General features: G+C 38.3%; 1 long non-coding RNA gene across 2 annotated transcripts; it reads right to left on the minus strand.

The window, feature by feature from the left end:
• Positions 1-18230: 18230 nt before the first annotated feature.
• Positions 18231-21291, minus strand: LOC113051425 (uncharacterized). Of its 2 annotated transcripts, none has more exons than XR_003276935.1 (4): positions 21243-21291; positions 19870-19958; positions 19343-19741; positions 18231-19254 (listed from the first exon to the last, which is right to left on the minus strand). It is a non-coding gene; the product is annotated as an uncharacterized LOC113051425 (long non-coding RNA). The 2 variants fall into 2 exon arrangements; XR_003276954.1 differs by having other exon boundaries at positions 19857-19958.
• Positions 21292-21510: the final 219 nt, after the last annotated feature.

The following is a 21510-nucleotide window of genomic DNA, read 5'->3' on the forward strand; positions in this document are numbered from 1 at the left end:
TTAAACCTTTAAGGCGCACGTTCACACCGGTGTGATCAGTCTTGGCTGGTCCCTGAAGCGTTCGATCACACTGGTGTGATTTGAATTTTCAGTGCATCACATCATCAACTGCTGAATTTAAATCCACTTTTGCGCTTTAGCTGTCACAGAGCCAGACCTGACATGCTGAGTGCTTGTCATATATCACAAATATTCAATGTTTTCAACCATATAATGCTTATTTTAGGTTCCAGATATTTAAATACACATAAGTACTAGCAAAACCATACATTTACAGTTTGTAAAATAAAACACATATTTCAGAAACGGAATAGCAGATATTTCATAGTATAGTGAGCATGTTTGTGAATATTTTGAATAAAACAGGAAAAACTAATATATATATACTAATATATATATATATATATATATATATATATATATATATATATATATAATAGCCCTCGCCAAGTCACCTGCCTCATCTGATGTGTCATTCTCTAACTTTCTTTCTTTTTCATCTGTTCCTCTGTTTACCTTTATCCATCTCATTTTCTGTCTTCTTCCCTCCTTCTGTTTGAGCATGTGGGGGGATTAATATCTGAGCTGAGGTGTTTTGGGTCTTATTTGAGTCTGCTTCTGAACGACAGTACCGGAAGAAAACAGATCTAGAGACTGATTCGATCAGAGCAGTTAGCCTTGCTGGTCATATTGCTGTTATTGTTATACAGGAAAAACATCACAGTCATCTCTGCATCAAGCCGAGCAAAACCCAAATCAGCATTTTAATAGTGACAACTGATAAGTCTATACTCTCAAATCTAGATTTGATTAAAAAAGAGGAAGGATATTAAAAAAGAACAAAGATAAGCATGATGTTTGTTTCATTTTAAAAAGTCTTTCAATTCTGATTGAAAGATTCTTTCATCATTTACTTACCCTCGTGTCATTCTAAACCTGTATGACTTTCTCTATTCTGTGAAACACAGAAGGAGAAATTGTTATTTTACAAATTGCTCTTTGCCATAAATTCAACATTATTATGAACTGAATCTTCCAAGCTTAAAAAAGCACCAAAAAGGCATCAAAAAAGTGGTCAATGTGCTATATTTCAAGTCTTTTGGAGTAACATTACGGAGGTTTGTGTGATGAACAGACTAAAGGTATGGTCACATGAAATTAAGACAAAATTTTGCAGACTTGTATAGCAATAGTGTATAGCAAAGTATGAAGCACTGCTAACAGAGAAGTCACTTTCGAAACATGAACTTGAACATGAGTAACCTAACTGATTTGTCCAATTTGTGAAAAAAATCTTTATGTGAATCAAATAAACTGTTTCTGTGAAAAGATCTAATTCAAATGAATCAGTGGTTTGAACCGAAGTACTGGATCAGTTCAATTTTTTTCAATCAAATTTTGTGTAGAGAATCAACTGATTAACTGAAAAGATTCATTTCAAAAGAATCAGTAAGCTCACCTGGGGTACTGAACCCATCCAATTAGTGAACAAATCATTTTGTAGGGGGAATAAAACATACTTTTCCTTTGGTGTTCTGTGAAAAAAAAAAAAAAAGTAAAACAGATTTAGAACAATGTTAGGCTGATTAAATAACATTTTCATTTTTAGGTGAACTATATTCCTTTAACACTAACCTTTGACATCAGCCTGCAATTTAATATGATACAGTTATAATTTCGCCAGCCGACTTACCCCTTAATAAGTCTTATTTCTGGCCAAGGAAAGTTTATTCAGCATTGGCTTTCGTTTAGTGTCATATTGCAGCGTGTATGTCTCTCTGATGCTGTGCCTCGTTCACCACCAGTAGTGTGTTTTCATCCTTCAGTGCCTTCCAATTAAGTAAACACATGCCGTGATTGGGCTGGCTGAGAAGAGCTGAGTGATAGAAAGTTTGTCAGAATGCGGTGCTTCTAGCCGTGGCAACATCTCAATTTGCATATTAGTCATCCTAAATAGTGTGTGATATTAGGAATAGTGTGTCTCAAATCATGGAATGATGAAAATTGTGCCAAAGTTATCCAATTTCCAATGGATTTGTAAAGTGTGCATCCATGCATGATTTTGGCTAATACTACCCACACATTTTAATTCTGATTGAAAACTATGTCAAAGTAAATCCTGCACCAATTATTATATTATTTTTTAGTGCTGCGTACTTGAATGAAGCTTTGTGTATTATAAGAATACTAGTTTCGTAGCATTGCCTAATGTTGCTCTCACAAAGGACTGACTTGTTCTACACCATTAGCAATGCATCAAAACATGAACGATAATAATTGTGATGTTGCTCATTGTGTAGAAAGCAGATGGTGTTTGTCATGTCATGCCACATCATTTGCTTCCAGTTTAGATGGGGTATTAGCACTTTAGCACTGATAACGAGTGTCTGGTGCTCTATAGGCTGAACGAGGCAAGTTGTGTGTCGCAGAAAATGTACCGTCCACTCAAAGCAAATTCTGAGCAAAAGGAAGGTAAAGGAATTAGCAAGGTACACAAATCTGAAATTGATAGAGCAGAGAAGAATGTGAAAATGTTCGTCTATGTGCATGTGTGTTGTCTTTCCATGTATTAGTGTATTAGCTCACACAGGCAAAGAAAATGCCCTCATACTCTTGATTTGTTCAAGCACAGGCCCTAAGCATGACAATACAGGCTTGAAAATACAGATATATTAATTACTCCAGCACTTCACCTGCTCCCCATTGGTCCAAGAAGATGTAATCAACCCTATTGCAGACACCACTTTCCCCATAACCATCAGGATCCAATGCAATCATAAGACAATCATAAGGTCCCAGGCCAGCCATGCTAGAGGGAATAGCCACACTTGACAGTCATAGGTACATTTGAGGTTTTCAGTTTATCGCATTCAACAACAGCGATAGCTCAGATAGGATTGGGAATGAATTGTATTTTTTTCACAAATTTTTTTCCCAACCTGATAGCTGTATGACTTCAGCGAACACAAATTTAATTATATCATGAACAAGAGCAATGAAACCTCTCCTAGTTCATTAAAAAAGAAATTGCATTGGGATTATCTTGTGACATTTGTAAAAACTCTTGTTGACTTAATCTCACGTTGTCTTGTAGTGGGATCTGACATTTTCTACACAGTGTGATATGAAATGAACAATGTTGAAGTGATTCTGATGCACTCTCTTGATACCAGCAAAACAATTCAGACAAGATAAACTATTACCACAAAACATTTGTTCAAACTTTAGAGCAGCACAAATTCCCACAATACTACTGTAGATGGCTATATTAAAATAAAAGTTTGCGCAAATTGATTTAATCACCCTCATGTTGTTTCAAACCCACAAAAAAATGCTTTCTTCCATGGAACACAACATTTAAAATCAGAATAGCACAGAATGGCAGCGTACAGGGCTCCAAAAAGGACAAAAAAGATAAAGTGTTTTTTAGCCATTTGAGAATATTAAATATATATCATAGCATTAAAGATTTTTTTTTTTCAGTCAGCTCTCTTAACCAATCAGATGAAAAACAAATGTCATGAATGCCATGAATAAAATTCAGTACAAAAATTATATTAAATTCATCAAGTAAAAGTGATATCAAGTTTGAAGAGGCATGTTAATGTTTTTCACTAAAATAACACAAAATGAATAATGAATAAACATATAATATAAGAAAATATAAAAAATGAAAATATATTTTGTCACTTATAGCTTAATTACAGTTCATTAAATGTCGCATTGAGTAGAAAATAAGAGATTCTACTATAAAACAACATGATATTTAGATTTACGATTTAAGATTGTAAATATCACAATATTAAATCTTAAATCTAAATACCATGTTGTCTTATAGTGGAATCTGTTATTTTCTACTCAATATGATGTTTAATGAACAATGTTGTTAAAGTGACTTAAAATAATGTATCTTCACAAAAGGTAATTAATCTATTTCTAAATTCAGATAATTCACTTGAACATTAACAAAATACTATTGTGATAAATCTGAACATACTTTTTTCACCATATTCAATTGATGTGTCTTAATTGTATATTTTGTCAACAAAATCCTGAGAAGTATATTGTTCTCCCATATATTTATGCGAGTATCAGCATTCCCCTCACATTGCGTGTCAAAATAACAAAGTATGAAAAATAAATCAAGTTAAGTCTCGCACACTTTGTGTAAGCAGCACTGTTTGTAGCCAATAGCCACTTATGTAGAAAATTTGAAATCAGCAGCTTGACTGTTCCATGACTGCTGCCTTAGTAGGAAGCTGATCGTGTAGGCAGTAGACATCGAGTCTGCACACTGTGTTTTGGAACAAATGTTTGACTAATACACTGTGGAAGATTCCGGGAAATCTTGAAATTGCCATCAAAGGACAGAGTTAAAGTGTCACATAGAGTGTGGCACACAGAGCGAGACAACATTTATATTGTGTGGCACTTTCATATCACATTTTTCCTTTGTTGTTATTTTTTACTTGTCGTAGTTATTATATTTTGGTTTTGTGCCACATGGGGCTTGACCATATTCTTTATACTCATTCTAGATGTCTAGAAACAAAATCAGAGGATTGTGCACAATAAAATCCGACAGTAGTATAAACTAACATGTGACCTCAGGCTGTATCTATACTCTACAGCTGTTGCTGATGACAGAATAGTGTTTAGATGAACAAAGGGGACAGTGTTGCCACCGTGGTTGTCGCTGTTTGAACAGGGTCAGAGGTCCTGACTGAGATTATCATATTTTGTAAAGGGATTTTCCAGGGGAACGTGTGCATGTTGGCTCTAACCTACTTTAAGATCTTCCTATCTCATCAAAGCAATCTGGCTGTAACTCCTGCAGCCAGGCCAGCAAATGAACACACACACACTCCCATGCACGCACAGCAGTCCTTGGCTAAGTGTAATAATACCCTCTTCCCTAACTGCCTGCTTTGCTGCCTTGCTGTGATGTTACCGTTGGGGCCCATTGCTGCGCGATCAAAGCAAGGTTTTTGACAGCCTCCCCGGCATGTTAGTGCACACCCATGGAGTGAAACAGAGCTCAATGCATGAAAAATTTGCATCAACTAAATGAGCTTCTTGCACTACTCAGTCTCAGCTGGTCCCTCGGTGATCACCACAAGTCCATTTGAGATCCGCGTTTATTAATTGTCCAAGCGCTCTTCCATTTGCTGTGTTTGCCTCTATGCATCATAATCAACACATTTGCGTGGGCTTCCGTGCCCCCCGTTAGTCTATGGAAACCATTACGCTCTGTCCTAAGCAACAGCTGCAGTGCATTTGTTATTCAAGGCCATCGACACTTTGATGATGTGGCTTCACTTGACTGATTGAGGCCAACTGTTTGCTTTGCTATGGCTTTTCTTTTCATTTATGAATATTTTATTGTCATTAAGTTCTCTTTAATGAGTTTTAATGGCATTTTGTCTTTCAAAGGTCTTTTTCATGATGAAGATGGATGAGGAGGAAAAGGCGGTTTGTATGTGTGTGTGTGTGTGTGTGTTTGCAATCCTATAGTAACATGTAATTATTTTTTCCTTACTTTTTGCTGTTGTTTTAATGAATCAATGCTTTTATTTAGCACACATACATTAAATTGATCAAAAGTGACATTAAAGATATCTATGTTATAAAATATTTCTATTTTAAATACATGTAGAAAAAAATGTAGCATGGTTTCCAAAAAATATTAAGCTGCACATCCGTTTTCAAACTGATATCTCACATCTCTTTAATATCTCTCGAGCAGCAAATGAGCATATTAGACTGATTTCTGAAGGATCAAGCGACACTGAATAGTGGAAAATTCAGCTTTACCATTGCATGAATACATATTATTTTTACGCAAATTAAAATATAAAACAGTTATTTAAATTGTGATATAGCAACATGTTGGCCGCTAAGATGCGACATTTAATTGACACAAAACCCGCATATAAAAACCTAAATCTACCTACTATGAAACATTAACACTACTCTTTGTCTGGTATAAAAGCATTGTAATTTCTTCAGAATGTGCAAATGTACGTGTGTATTCGTTATTTGTGCGTTTACTTCCACTATTCTTGGTGGTAAATTGAATAACAGTTCATCTAGGGAACGACAGTTGGGCCATATAAAGTTTCATTAGCATTTATGTCACCTTTATGTCATATACGATTTTTGTTTATGACTGCCCTAAAAGCACATTTTTGGAGTGCTATCATCTCTGTCAGGATGGGGCACAAATAAATAAATAACTAAATAAGCCCCCAGCTGTATGCAGAGCCGTGAGCAATCAGCCAGCTTCAAAAGCTCTAATAATGAAAGTGGTGTACCATGCCTTTTGCCTATTAATGGAATCTCTGTACCCCCAAGGCTGGCTCAATAGCATGCGCGTGCGCACACACACATTACACCCCCATCATTAGCCTCTGTGGCCTAAGATAAACAGCAAGCTTCACCCTGGCCCAATACTCCCTGTCAAATGTGGTTTCAGACCCTAATGAACTCTGTCTCATGGGCCCCTGATGCACATACAGCCAAGCAAGGTTATGAGCCCACCCAGCCAAAATTGGCCTTATGAAGGGATTTAATTACAGTGTCCCCATAAAGCACTACTGCTTCATCAATACTGCATGAGCTCCACCATGGGGGAAGGTACGGGCCCCTGTGACAGAGATGATATGGGCCCCCAGGCAGAGAGAACTACTGCCCCCATCGTTGAAGAAGGTATGATACCTAACGAGGGCATGGTAGTGCAACTCGTAAGTGTATAAAACATTGGTTTTGACAGCTACCTGGAGAGATTCCTGTGGTCCAGACAGGTGGAGGAGGATGTATATGTCTAGCTGATTGGGTGAGAGGCAATCCCTGATGAACTATCTCAGGAAGGGTCTAATTACTTCAAATGAGCACAGCAGCATCTTCTTAGAGTGATTCCTGGTGAGCGGCTTGGCTGAGATATGATTTAGCTCATTTCTTCTTTTGTCTGCAATAAAATGAGCAGTACAGACCACATGATCTGGAATGATGACAGTCTAGCGGTTAGGGTTCTGACACAGACGCTGCAGGCTAGAACGTCACTGATGGGCTGCTATGAACCATTTCCTGCCCAATCGTTGTTTTGCCCTTCGGTAGGGCACTTAGTGTTGGTTATTTCAGTAGGTTGCATCTCCCATTGCACTGCAAACTCATGTTAATTGACGGATAAAACGTTTAATGGAATGTTACAAGTTAAATTAAACTTAGCTGAACTTGTATGACTTTCATTCTTCTTTGGAACAGAAACAAAGATATGTTGAAGAACAACATTGGAAAAACAACAATGGATGCCATTCAGCCAACATTGACCTCCAACCACCTGTCATTTGTGTATTTATTCATCTGCAAAACACACTGAGAATCGCTTAACTGTCAAAAAACATGCCTGTTTCTATATGATGGTCAAAGTGGTAAAAGTCAAAGCTTTCAAATGTTGTATGTTATTTATCTTGATATCTAAAATCTTTACCAAACTAGTATGTCATAATTTTGTTACATTCACAGAAGTGATGTCTATGCAATAAAAGGCTTGCAAGTATATGCTTAAAACTGGGTTAACATCTTTTTTTGGGGCCACAATTTTTGTATATACATATTGTGGCGAGTGGGGCGGGGCCGAGAGGCGTGGGAACGAGGAGTGAGGCCAGGTGTAGTTATTGGAGATGCGCTCCACCGCCGGTATCGAGTCCCACGTAGGAGATGGAAGGATATAAAACTGGAGCGACTATAGTGAAGGACGAGAGAGGACCAGGCCTGGGACATTATTTTATGTTTTGGTTTTTATTTATGCGCACCAGTCGTCCGCGAGGGGCTGGTGCGCTGTTTTGTGTTTATTTTGAATATTAAAGTGTTATTTGATTGTGCGCCGGTTCCCGCCTCCTTCTTCCCGATGACTATGGAGTTTTTATTATTACAAATATATATATATACACACACACACACACACACACACACATACACATACAGTTTTCAAACATCTAAACCTGCATGCGCTGCATTTCTGTGACTGAAGAAAAAAAAATGAAAATGTAATGCTTGTATTAACATTCTGAAACCTTACTATCTGGGATTAATTATTAAGAGTAAAGCTTTACATCAGTGAAACACAGAACAAGACAATCTTTGCTTTAGGTTTTTTTATCCTTTTTTGCCACTTATGGATGAAAAACAAATACAATTTATGGAGGTGGACTTATTAACAAAGCACAAAAGAACTTGAAAATCCATATTGATGCACTAAAAGAAAATACTGTACCTTGATGACCCGCTCAAACCTTGCTATCAGCAGAATCTTTAAACCACATGTTCCCTATAAAAATATTCCCAGATTAATTTTAAGCTTTGAAAGGAATCAATATTGGTAGCTTTTGTTTTGAACAGCACAAGCAGAAGGTTTATATGATTCCATGATAGAAAGACAATTCCTCCAGATTATTGCACTGTCATCTACTACAGCTGCTATGATTTTCTGCCTGGTTAAATCTAGCTTTAAACCATATAATCAAATGTGTACCGCAGTTTCAATCTACAAGAACAAAGAGTTATGAATCTTCTCTGAAAAAGCCATCTATCCTTCTCTCTCATTTCTGGAGGTCATGGATTCTGAGGCTTTTAACTGTCCCAAAAGGATTTCATCTATGTTCACCATTACAGTTCTCACAATCTGACATCTTAATTGAATTCCATGGCAGAGACACTCTAGGAACAGAGGCTGTCTGATTAACAGGAGGTAATATATATATATATATATAATGCAACATATAATGCAAAAATATAGTGGGAAAAAAAACCCTCCCCTCCCCAAACCCCGCACCAAAAAAAAAGTAGATATTAGCAGACATATGTCATTTATTATCTCTCAGAATAGCCTACTTACAATTATTTATTTGTCATAAAGGGGTGTATGATTAAAAGTGTGTTAAATTAACTATTAATGTTATTCATAGCACTACCAGGCATTTTTACATAATTTTTTAATGGATAACCAGTTAATGTAATGGAACTTTGATTCATACATTTTCAAATTCTTAATTGAAAGCAGATAAATGATTAATCTGTAAATCACTATGTAACATATGATAATGACTTTATGACAGCTATAATTAAGTGACTAGACTGCAAAAAGTAAAATAAAAGGTTACATAATATTTTTGCTATGCCATGACAAAAATGATGTGCTTATAAAATAATAATAATAATCATCATCATCATCAAGATAATAATAATAATAAAATATTAATAATAATTATGTTTGTGAGCATATAACTAGCATGTGCTCAAAGATAAAAAGAGTTACATGTGCAGCTGAGTTTTTATAAATTGACATATCATATGACACATGGAATGCTGGGTTTCCCCCTAAAAGCAGCATGATCGGTGGATAGACCAGATGTTATTATAAAAGACCTCACTTTGTGCTGTTACTGTCATCTTTTGAGTGTTTCTTGGAATGTGTATTACTGAAGCAAAATGAAGGTCAGGAGACTGAGATCAGACACAGAACATGTGATCTCTACCCTCCTTCAGTCAACAACAAACTGACAGCAAGACTATTCTCACCCATCTTTTATTTCATTATATATTAGAAACAATAAAATATATGCAATTATCTAACTATCTATCTATCTATCTATCTATCTATCTATCTATCTATCTATCTATCTATCTATATAATGATTACAACATTATAGTAAATAAAGTGGCAATTTGTTTTGTCAAATATCTGTGCCTTGATAAGTACCTGTAGACCTTGATACAAATTTAATAGCTCCATCCACTTGTGGACAAGTGCAGCTTTTGGATTCTCTGCCTAAGTTGACCTCAGACTGGACAAGTTATGATTTCCTCTGAAGCCTAAGGGTAATGACATAATTAAAAAAGAAGTTATTTCACAGAATTGTATAGCACTGATGAAAACATTGCCTGAGATTGTCTGCGGGGGCATGTTGTATATTGATTGGAGAAACCTGTTATCAGTAGCCTCGCATGAACTGAGGGAGCTGTTCAATCATGATAAAGACTGTCCAGAGTCAGAGCAGATGTATGTGTATGGCCTGAGCTGCTGGATAGATGGATGTGCAGACAATCTTTCTCCCTTTGGCTGAAGTGTAGCCAGTGTCTGAAACTTCACTGTACGGTCAGTAGGTGACTTAACAGATGGGATTTTAGTTTGAAGGTCCCTCAACAGCAAACTACCTTCAGAGTCGGGTGATATTAGTGGAGTCTGGTCGCGTGATATTCAGATCACAATGGCAACTGAAGAGGAGTGGATTATGTTGCTGATTTTACATCAGCGGCAACAAAGGCAACGCAGAGATTAAATGTTGACTAATACATATAAGTTCGCATAATTTTTCCTCTTGGCCCGCCATTGTATTCAAACCTTCTTATTCTGTAAACACAATATACTTGAATTATTGTACAATACTTGCAATGTCGCCCCCACCGACAACGCATAGTATTGCGTGCATCGGCGCGTCGCGTATCAAAAACTAGGACGACACATTTGGCTACGCACCGACGCATAATGGCGGCCGAAGCATAACGATGCGTAGCCTCGGGGATGCGTATGTGTACAGATGTGTTGACTATAAAATGGCCCTTACAATAATATAATCTGGAAAAAGAATACGTTTATGTCAGTTTTTCTTTTCCCCCATCAGCTCTACGGGATGCATTTTTTTTTTCACAAGCACAATACAACAAGCAGCAAAGGACAGATGTACGCAACCTTTAAAAACATTGTATTTCTTTGTACCTTGATGTCTTCCTGCCTAAATATATTGCCTTGAGAAAGTTTCAGTAAACTTCAGTCAGCATCAACAGCATTTGAAGGTTCTAGGCAAAGTCTAAGAGTTTTTATCCACTAGAAATGTACAGTTTCTCTTCAGGAACTCAAGTTGCATCGAACGCTTTGGGGAATGCCTTTGGCGAGACCTACTCTGAATATCGTGTGCAATCTGTCCAATGGAAGTGCGTGACATCACGGGCAGGGTGACGTAGCGACCAGGAAGCTATAAAACCATGTGCCGCGCAGCTGGCTTCAGCTTTGCGTCTTTCAGCAAGCACTCTGTGTGTGCATGTCAAAAAGTCTGTCCTGTCAGTCTTAAAAATGAAAAGCAGCTCAATATGCCAAAAAGCAAGGCAAAGACAAAGCATGTAAGGGGCGATTCCAGATCGCGTTATAGATTATGTTTTCCTCCCTGCCGTCGCTACATTACGAGCGGGCATACACACAGTATATCACAGGTTTGCCTGGGATCTGAGCACGCTGAGTCGGCTCTCGAGGGGGCCGCATAGTGAACAATTGCCAATGCCGATGCTTCGATCCTGGAGGGCTCTCTTCGAGAAGGGAGCCTTCACCAGCCTTCCCTGCGGTGCTGACCCCGCTTCTGCTGAGGCAGAGGATCAACACTTCACCTCTCTTCCTCCGAGGAGGTTGATGTGGAGACTGTTAGCTTGGATTCGCCACACCTATCGCCCCAATATGAGGAGCTGTTGGAGGTGGTTACTCGCGCAGTAAGTAGGTTAAAAATCGACTGGCATGCTGAGAAACACACCTAGCCGCAGAAAAGCAAGCTAGATGAATCTGTCCCCCAGATTGGCTTCGTCTCTAAAGGCTCCGGCGTTGCCCACTAAGCCACTTAAAACGAAATCTACGCTGGTGGGCAAGGGTTATGTAGCAGCAGGTCAGGCTGGGGCGTGCCTTCACACTATGGCAGTCCTTCAAGCATATCAAGCCGACCTGCTGGGAGATATCGACGAGGGGGAGGGGATCAAGTCCAAAGATATCGAAAAGCTTAGACGGACCACTGATCTCTCCCTCCGCGCCTCTAAAGAGACCGCTCGCGCTTTTGGGCAGTCTATGGCACCCTTAGTGGCCGAGGAGATGCATTTGTGGCTGACCCTGTCAGAAAAAAAAAAAAAACAAACGAGACAGGGTCTCCCTCCTGGAGCCTTGCTTCAGCCTTCTGGCCTGTTTGGCGACACAGTCAATACTGTCATCGACAGGTTCCAGGAGGCACGCAAACAGGCGGCGTTCCATAGTTTCCTCCCTTGTCACTCTTGTGGGATATCTGGGCGGGAGATGCCCATGCCACATAGCTCATACCAGCCCCCAGCAGGCTCTGGTTATGTAACAAGAAGTGAATACCCTATTAAGGGTAAAGTTCAAAATTCTCACCATCAAGCATGTTGTAGCTCAAATCAGATCCGAGGACTGGTTTGTCACAATAGATCTCAAATATGCATACTTCCACATATCCATCCTTCCACAATACAGGACGTTTCTTACCAATATTGAGTACTTCCTTTCGGCCTTGCACTTTAACCCTCTGGAGTCTAAGGGTATTTTTGGGGCCTGGAGAAGTTTTGTCATGCCCTGACATTTGTGCTTTTTCAGTTTCTTATAAATATCTAAATGGGTAAAGTCTAATCACACTGTAATCAGCACATACTGGGCTACAATAATATGTGAGCAGCATGTATGTACATGATTGTGTTTTTGAGAAAAACAATATTATGCTTGGTTAGTGAAAAACTAAAAATGTTAAATCACTTGAATAAGGCAATAAAACACATACAGAACATTGGTTCCCAGGACTTTTGAGAACTGGAGCTTATAGCCTAGAATTTTTCTTTCTAGATAATATGAAAATCATCTTATTTACTCACTCACAGAAAACGATATATTGATTAAAATTTTCTAAGACACTTTTTGTTGGTAAAAGTCATATTCGAGTAGGCGTCAACTACCATGAATATCATTGTGATTTACACCTGAGAAGACAAAGGCCCGCTTAATGAGCTGCATAATGAGCCTGTCAGTCAGCTTGTGTCACTGAGAGGGAGGAGTTACAAGAAAGAATGTGAGGACAAAATAAATCTATATAATTTTATGTTTGTAGTTTATTTAGAATATATTTAATTATCCCACAAAATAATTTAATATCCACTTGAGGGAGCAGTTAAACAGTTTATTAGGAACAATCAAAGCTGACTTTCAATCTAATTTCTTTGCATCATTACTCCAGTCACAAAAAAAAAAACATGTATTGTTATTATTATTATTATTATTATTATTATTATTATTATTAATGTTGAAAAGAGCTGAGAATGTTTTTTTTTTTTCAGTTTTTTTAGGGGGGATAAACTGAAAGAACAGCATTGTCTGTTACATCTGTTACAGTTATCTTTATTAGTTACATTTATATTATTTACATCAAGCTTTTGATTGGTATAGTATTGTGTATTGTTATTGAAACTTCATAATATTTCACTTAATTATACATGTATTCAGGAATTATAGTTTAGAAAAAGTATTTGGAAAAAGTCTAACTAGTAAAATGTTTACACATTATGTGAAAACTAGTACAAGTATATAAATAAATAAAAAGAGACTTACTGATGTTTATGATCTCTGCTGAATAAAGCACTTCATCTTTTTTTTTATGAGGAAATCCATTTCTCAAATCCTCAACCACATCAGATCTTTTTGGGGTGAATTATGTCTTATTCCTCTCATCGCGAAGCAAACAGTAAAATAAAAAAAACTTGAAGAACAGTCTTGCTGCTTTTTCTTCTGTGTGGGCGTATTCAAGCCACGTGCTTCAGTTTGAATCGGAATAGCACGTTCAGCGCTGGGGCGTGGTCTCATTAGATATAAAGAAGAGAGACATAAAAAATGGGCATTGCATTGTTTTCATATGGATTACTTTATCACAGAATATTTGTTTTCGGTGGCACTTGTTTAGTTTAAAAGCAGACATTTCAAGCTTTCTATAGATATCTCTCATGTCTCTTCGTTGACTATTCACTGAGTTACAGTTCATCTTAATGACGTGCTGTAAATGAAGATCAGCGCAGACAAAGGCTGCAGACAGCACACCTTGTTTGTTATCTTTATTTTATAAGTGCACAAAGTTTTGATGTTATTACGTCTGTATACAAAAAAAGAAGACCCTTTAAAGATTCGATTGATGTATTGCTCTTATCTGTATGATTAAAACTGAAAGTGTAATTTGAGTTCGTTTCGGGGTTATAAGGAGAAAATGACTCATAACGCATATACGCGTTAATCGAAAGCACTTCCTTTCGGCCTTGCACTGTAACCCCACACATTCACAATATGTGTAGATGCGGCTCTGGTTCCTCTGCGTATGCAGGGCATCCGCATTCTGAATTATATCGAAGATTGGTAGATTTTAACTCAATCAGAGCACATGGCGGTTCGACATCGAGATGTCGTTCTCGCACACATGGGAGAGCTGGGTTTGAGACTAAACGCCAAGAAGAATGTACTTTCTCCAGTTCAGAGGACCACCTATCTAGGCGTAGTGTGGGATTCGACCACGATGCAGGCACATCTGTTTCCTGCATTGATCGAGTCGATCCTCACGTCAGTCAAGAGAGTCAAAGAAGGCCAGTCACTCACTGTCAAACAGTTTCAGACTATTAGGTCTGATGGCAGCTGCGTCCAACGTGATACCTTTTGGCCTGCTGTACATGAGACCCCTACAGTGGTGCCTCAAGTCCAAGGGCTTTTCCCTGAGGGGGGATCCACTTCGAACTATCAAGGTCACTTGGCGATGTCTTCATGCCTTAGACATGTGGAAGAAACCTTGGTTCTTAAATCAGGGCCCGGTGCTGCGAGCTCTTTGTCAGCGTGTAACGCTAGCGACAGATGCGTCCCTCACCGGTTGGGGTGCGGTCATGTGTTGCCACCCTGCCCGCGGTCTGTGGAGCTTTCGCCATCTGACATGGCATATCAATTGTCTAAAGATGCTTGCTGTGTATCAAGAATTAAAACATTTCCTCCTAGACCTGAGAGGTCACCATGTGTTGGTGCGCACTGACCCGGGGAATGGAGGCTTCACCCCGAGGTGGTGAAGCAGACACGGAGAATGTCTGGCATAGCCGAGGTTGACCTCTCTGCGACTCGGGAGACATCGCAATGTCCCCTCTGGTTATCTCTAGTTCATCCAGCTCCTCTGGGACCGGATGCTATGGTACAGACCTGGCCGAGGATTCGTCTGCATGCATTTCCCACTATTGCTCTGCTCCCAGGAGTTTTGACGAGAGTACGCTGGAACGGGGTCCATCTGTTGTTAGTAGCCCCGTTCTGGCTGGGCCGAGTATGGTTTGCAGATCTGATTTCTCTCCTCGAAGGGGGTTAACTCACTCCACCTTAAAGTTGTACGTGGCAGCCATTGCTGGTCTATACCCTCATTTGGGAGTCAAGGCTCACTCTACTCAGTGTATGGTGGCTTCTAAGGCCGTCTCAGCAGGTGTGTCGCTCTGTGCTCTTCGGATACATTCTAGGCAGGGATTTGGAAGTCTGGCAGCGTGGGCACATCATTCCTCAAAGCGTTCGATGCAGCTCAAGTTCCTGAAGAGGAACTTCACAAAGGTTACGAATGTAACTCTAGTTCCTCGAGGGAACGAGATGCTGCGTCGCATCGCCTTACTCACACCCCTGCCAGCGCTTGCTTCCCTACTCGAAGCTGAAGCCAGCTGCGTGGCATGTGCTTTTATAGCTTCCTGGTCGCTATGTTACCCCACCCGTGATGTCATGCCCTTCCATTGGAGAGATTCCACACAATATTCAGAATTGGTCTCACCAAAGGCGTTCCCCAAAGTGTTCAACGCAATGTCTCGTTCCCTCGAGGAACTAGGGTTTCATTCGTAAACTTGATTTTCAATGTTTCAAAAGCTCAAAAAACTGTCTGTACTTCCACCACTTTGGGTCCAATTAAATAAAGCCCCCATGATGACTAAAGTCTACAGGCTCTCTTCAAATCAAAATATTGTATAATGGATAATTGATTAATAAATAAAATAGAAATATGAAAAGCTAATGCATGCACAGTGAATATTATGCGCTTGTTTCTGTATTGCACTTTTTTAATGTCATATCAACCATTTTATTTAGATTAAAAATACTTAAAATAACAATATTCATTTTAAGTTAACTTCCATTTTCATCCCCCCTTTCATTATTATATTAACCATTTGACTAAAATGCAAAACTTACATTTGCTGCTTTGAAATTATTATATCTTCCATAAAAATACATTTAAATTCAAACAACTATATTTCAGAATTTGTCTGTACACCCTCAGACAAAATTAAAAGTAGTAAATAGTACTAATATGTATCATTTATCTTTTTTGTTTGTTTTGTTTTAATGACAGTGGTTGAAAAAACCAAACCAACATTTTATTACAGTAACAATAACTGTAGTAAACATTACATTTCTATTACATTTATGCATTTAGCAGACACTTTTATCCAAAGCGACTTACATTGCATTCAGGGTAACAATTTTCTCCTAAAATGTGTTCCCTGGGGTTCGAACCCCCAACCTTGCAATGGCTTACCACTTGAGCTACAAGAACACATAGTATTTTAGTGAAAATTATGGTATATTTGAAAGATTTGTGAGATTTGAATGGTTTGTATACAGTAATGGTTTGGCACTTAAAGAGACATATGTCACTCTCCAGTTGATGAATGATTTGTGTAAAGACACCACCATCCCCCTCTACACAAAGACACACACCAGTCAGTAAATGTCATTACCTGACAGCTGCTACGCTGTGACTGTTGCTATGGTTTTCTGATGAATGGTTCAAATCTGTGACCTCTGACTTCTCTTTTGTGCTCAGTCACCATGCAAACATCAGAAACCTAACACAGTCCACACACACATAAACGAACTGTTCACTGCTCATCTGAGGCAAATCTGAATTAATCTCTGAATTATGTCAACATTATACAAAGCAGAGTTATAATTGCCTTCTTTCATTTCGCATATCCAGCACAAAAAGAGCTACAGTGGGTTTGGATCAATGCAGGTTCGTCTTTATGTAGATTCCCACTAAGCACTCTTTTGATTTCTCACAAGGCTCTTTTAAATGCTTGTTAAAGCTATTTAACAAACATTGACAACATACAGATCTGAAGGGAGCTTGATCAATGAAAATTATGCTCTTTCAAATGGCTTTTGTCATCATGCAGATGACTTATTTAAATATATTGACTTGCATACATTATCACTGAACTCAGTGATAGTGGATTGATTGCAACAACTCAGTCTCTGTATGCTTGTTTGTTTGTTCTCAGTGCTTCGCTCAAAGATTTACTGCTCAGGTTCAGCATAGAGTATAAAACAAAAGTGGATTGCTGACGTAATTTGATTTAGGGAAAATTTGATTAAATTGAGTTCATTTTGACTTTAGACTGCAGACTTTTGTATCTTTACATATCTGAGCACAATTTGAGACAACTCCGAGACACATGAGAGTTTGCTGGACTATTTTTCTCAAGATGAAAAACCTAACCAGGAAACTGAAAAACTCATTCACTCATCTCAATGCCCCCTACAAGAAACTATGAGATATTAAGGAGATCTAATTTGTGATATTTCTAATTTGTTAAATTTTACACTAAGTGTAAAGCATATAAACCTTCGGTATCTTCTACAAAATCACTAAGTCTCTGAATTGCATTCTAAAATCCCATCTCTCCTGGGCCCATTACAAAACCACACAGCCCAACAAAAGAGAAGCATGATTATCAATATTCTCCACAGAGACTACATTTACATCCCTGTAACCTTTCAGAGGAAGGCAGGGAGGTCAGGAGAAATTTCCTGTCTGTGTGCCATTCTCTCTCATTTAATTGGCTTGAGAGGCTCTGCCCTTTGTGGTCCTGTCTGCATTTTCTCTTGTCTGCTTTCTGCTGTTTATTCCACTCACTTGGCATGAGAAGCCCCAGCGCAGCATTAACTGTGAGAGCGAGCTGATAGGACATTTTGTAGCACTCTATTCTCTTTTCTTGTGCAATGGAAGCCTCAACATTCAGAGTCCGCAATAATGATATTCCCATTACTTGTACATCTTCGAGATAAAGCCTCAAAAATCTATTGCAAAAATAAAGTCCAACATTCCATTTATGCTCTGTGGCTATTCAACATTCAAAACACTACAAAAATTATCTTCATAACCAGTATTTTTACCCTGAAAAGAAAAGAAAAAAGAAAATGTTGTGTTTTCAAAAGACATCGATCAATGGCAGCTAATAAATGTAATTTCATGCACATCAATTATTTTTTATTCTTGATTCTTGCACCGTGGCATTACAAGAAAGATGAAAAACTCCAAATATGCAGTTTGCTGCCATTAGCCTATTCATGGTGGTGTGGTGGATGGCATCTTTTCCATTATTAATGCTGAAATACCACTAACTGTCAGTAAATAGCTATGTCAGCAGTGAAACGAAATGCAGGAGAGTGGAGATTAATGTATTTGTCAGTTCCGAGTGGTTATGGACACATTATTGCCTTTGCCATAAAATCAGGTCAATATGAATGTACTTATTGTAGAGAAAAGTCAGATGACAGGTTTTCTGAAGCAGTATGTTGACGGTAATTGGCTCTTTGGTTTAAATATCCTTTAAAGTCTGTGCATCTGCTTTAATATTAATGTAAAATTAGCAGTGTTTTGGAAAAGAATGGAGAAGACTTGCAGAGTTGTGCAGAGCTCAGAAGAGTAAAAGCAGAATTTCTGTGAGGTCATTGTGAGTTCATTTTTTATTACTTTAGTCAGATTACGATTTAAAAACTAAAATGTTACATTTTCCAAAGAAAATATAAGTTCTGCGACTCAGGACATGCAGCATCTTTAAAAAATATAATCAACTCTGTGTCATATTTACTCTGTCATAAGTTATTCCAAACCTGTATAACATATATGGTTATCTTTCTTCTGTGGAACACAAAACAATATAGCACCCTTATTTCTTTAGTTTTCCCAGATGTGTAAAATTTCTGTCATTACGTTTCTTGACATCAACATGGTTCATCAACAAGACTTCTACATTTTGGGGTGAAATATTCATTTATCTCTTAGTTTGTTGAAATCCCTATGATGCTGGCTAAAACTATAGTGCCAATAAACATTATATAGCTGTGTTATGGTTCTAGTGAAATGGCAACCACATTTGGTGTTTGTGCATGTAAGTTAGAAAAAGAAAGAGAGAGAGAGAGGAACGTGTCAAATGGATAAATGTCACAGGGCGCTTCATCGATAGCAGGCCCTCCCCTCCCTGTTGAAATGCCATGTGTAAATCGTAGTTCCAGGGCCGACAGCCAGCCTCCCAGAGCAGAATAATGAGATTACAGCATTCGCTGCCACTGTGGACGCACAGGGGTGGGCTGGGGAGGCACACATAAACCTGGCTTACACAAAGAGAGCAAATCAGCTACATTTCACACACGCTGAAGGAAAAAGTATACTTTTACATGGAGACAGATTACAATTACCTCACTTTCTCACTTTCCAACTGTCTTTCACAGTCGGTGACTCTTCTAGTTACGTTATCTCTCCAGTCTCTCGCTCATATCGAACTGCCTCCAAACTACTCATTTCCACATATTTGCATAACATGCAGTTAACATGCACAGTTGATTTAGCAGAGATGAATGTTTGCTCAGATAACAGGAGGGACAAATTTCTCACACTCTCTTGAAAATAATATCTCAAGGTAGAAATAAAAAATAAATAAAAAAAGTCATCAAGCTCATCTTCTAAATCTAAATTTTTCAAAACACATTAAAAATGCAATTTACAGACAATGATGAATACAACTCTTCAGTGATGATTCAGTGATTTTTTTTCTTCCTCTTCTTTTTTTCATTCTTCAGAAAATCAACTGTGAAGCACTAAATTGAAGAACATATAAAAAGCATCCTTTACAATCTCCAAAGAACCATATGCTATCTTACATCCAAATGGGTCAGTCAAATCGAGAAGTGAGATTAGTTCATATACTAAAACCTTAATATCGCACTTTTAATGGATCAATCCCCTTGTCCTCCAGCCTTGTGTTTCAATAGCACAGAGGAAAATCCCAGCGTCTCAGACCATCTTGGATGAAAACTGTTGTAGAAGAGAGAAACGCATTTGTTCTTTATCTCCTCGGTCTCCAGAGTGTTTATTTTATTTTATTTTTTAAGGTCAATCTTGGATTCACTGGTGAATTCATGAATTAATTCATACTTCATTCATTCCATCTGCAGTGCAGGTACCAGATGAAAGAAATAACACATGCTCACCAAGAGCCAAAGCATCATCTGGTGAAGAATATGAATAATTCAAATCAAATGAGCCATAACAACTAAAGCCTATTCCACAATTCTCCCCCCTCTTTTTTTTCCAGCTGAAGTGAAAGAGCGAACAGGTTTGGTCAAGATTTTCCTTTCAGAGGCTCTCACAGTTTATAGGTTCCACTTATCTAATTACATGCATGACACAAGGTCAGGTGACTCAGAGTGAGATGGCTGAGTTCTCTTAGTTCAAAAAGGTACTCAAGCTTATATGCCTCCTGATTTCCATGTAAATAACATGTAAGTTAAGTGGCACATAGCAAATCAAAAGTCAGGGTTATAGAGTGCATGATAGATAGATAGACAGAGAGCTATATAGCTATATATAGCTATATAGCTAGCTAGACAGACAGACAGACAGAGAGAGAGTGAGAGAGATGGAAGGATGGACAGACAGGCAGGCAGGCAGACAGACAGACAGACAGACAGACAGAGAGACCGAGAGACAGACAGACAGACAGACAGAGAGAGAGTGAGAGAGATGGAAGGATGGACAGACAGGCAGGCAGGCAGACAGACAGACAGACAGACAGACAGACAGACAGACAGAGAGACCGAGAGACAGACAGACAGACAGACAGACAGACAGACAGACAGACAGACAGACAGACAGACAGACAGACAGACAGACAGACAGACAGACAGACAGACAGACAGATAGATAGATAGATAGATAGCATTTACAAAAATAAATTATCATGACATTTTCTAGTCTTTGAAGTATCTTGAAGAAAAATATAATATGAATAAGTATGCATGAATATTATGCATCATGTGGTTTTTACATTGAGGGATTTTCAAAAGCAAGTGATATTGAGCCGTTTATCTCTGAAAGGAACTCTGCAGACGATTTTAACTTTTATCAGACAAATATGTGTACTTATGTCCGTTTGTGCGATAAAACGGCAGAGATAATACATCAAATAAAACATGGATTGCAAAAACATTTTACTATCACAGTTACAGTGACTGTCGTTTTAACCGTGATATTGCGAGCACTGTTTATGTTTGTTATAAACATTTAAAGTGTCACGTTTAAAAAAAAATGTATTTTTACCACCCAGGTCTGTGTGTTGAACACCACGTTGCCGCTCTCTGGAAGCTCTTGCTTCGAATGAGACTCGAACGCTGATTCGTGTTTTATATAGAGGTCTAAAAATATAGTTTGGCTATCAAAGGCCTGTATATTGTGAGTGACATGTCTAAGAACCAATCAGAGATCCAAAACAAAATCTAACTCCTCCCGTTATCCGAGTTTAGCCTAGCCTCTCTGAATCGCCATTAAAGTTGTCCTCCCTTTTTTCCGTATATGGTTACGCACGAAG

Source organism: Carassius auratus, chromosome 1 (genome assembly GCF_003368295.1).
Source record: "Carassius auratus strain Wakin chromosome 1, ASM336829v1, whole genome shotgun sequence".
Taxonomy (NCBI): domain Eukaryota; kingdom Metazoa; phylum Chordata; class Actinopteri; order Cypriniformes; family Cyprinidae; genus Carassius; species Carassius auratus.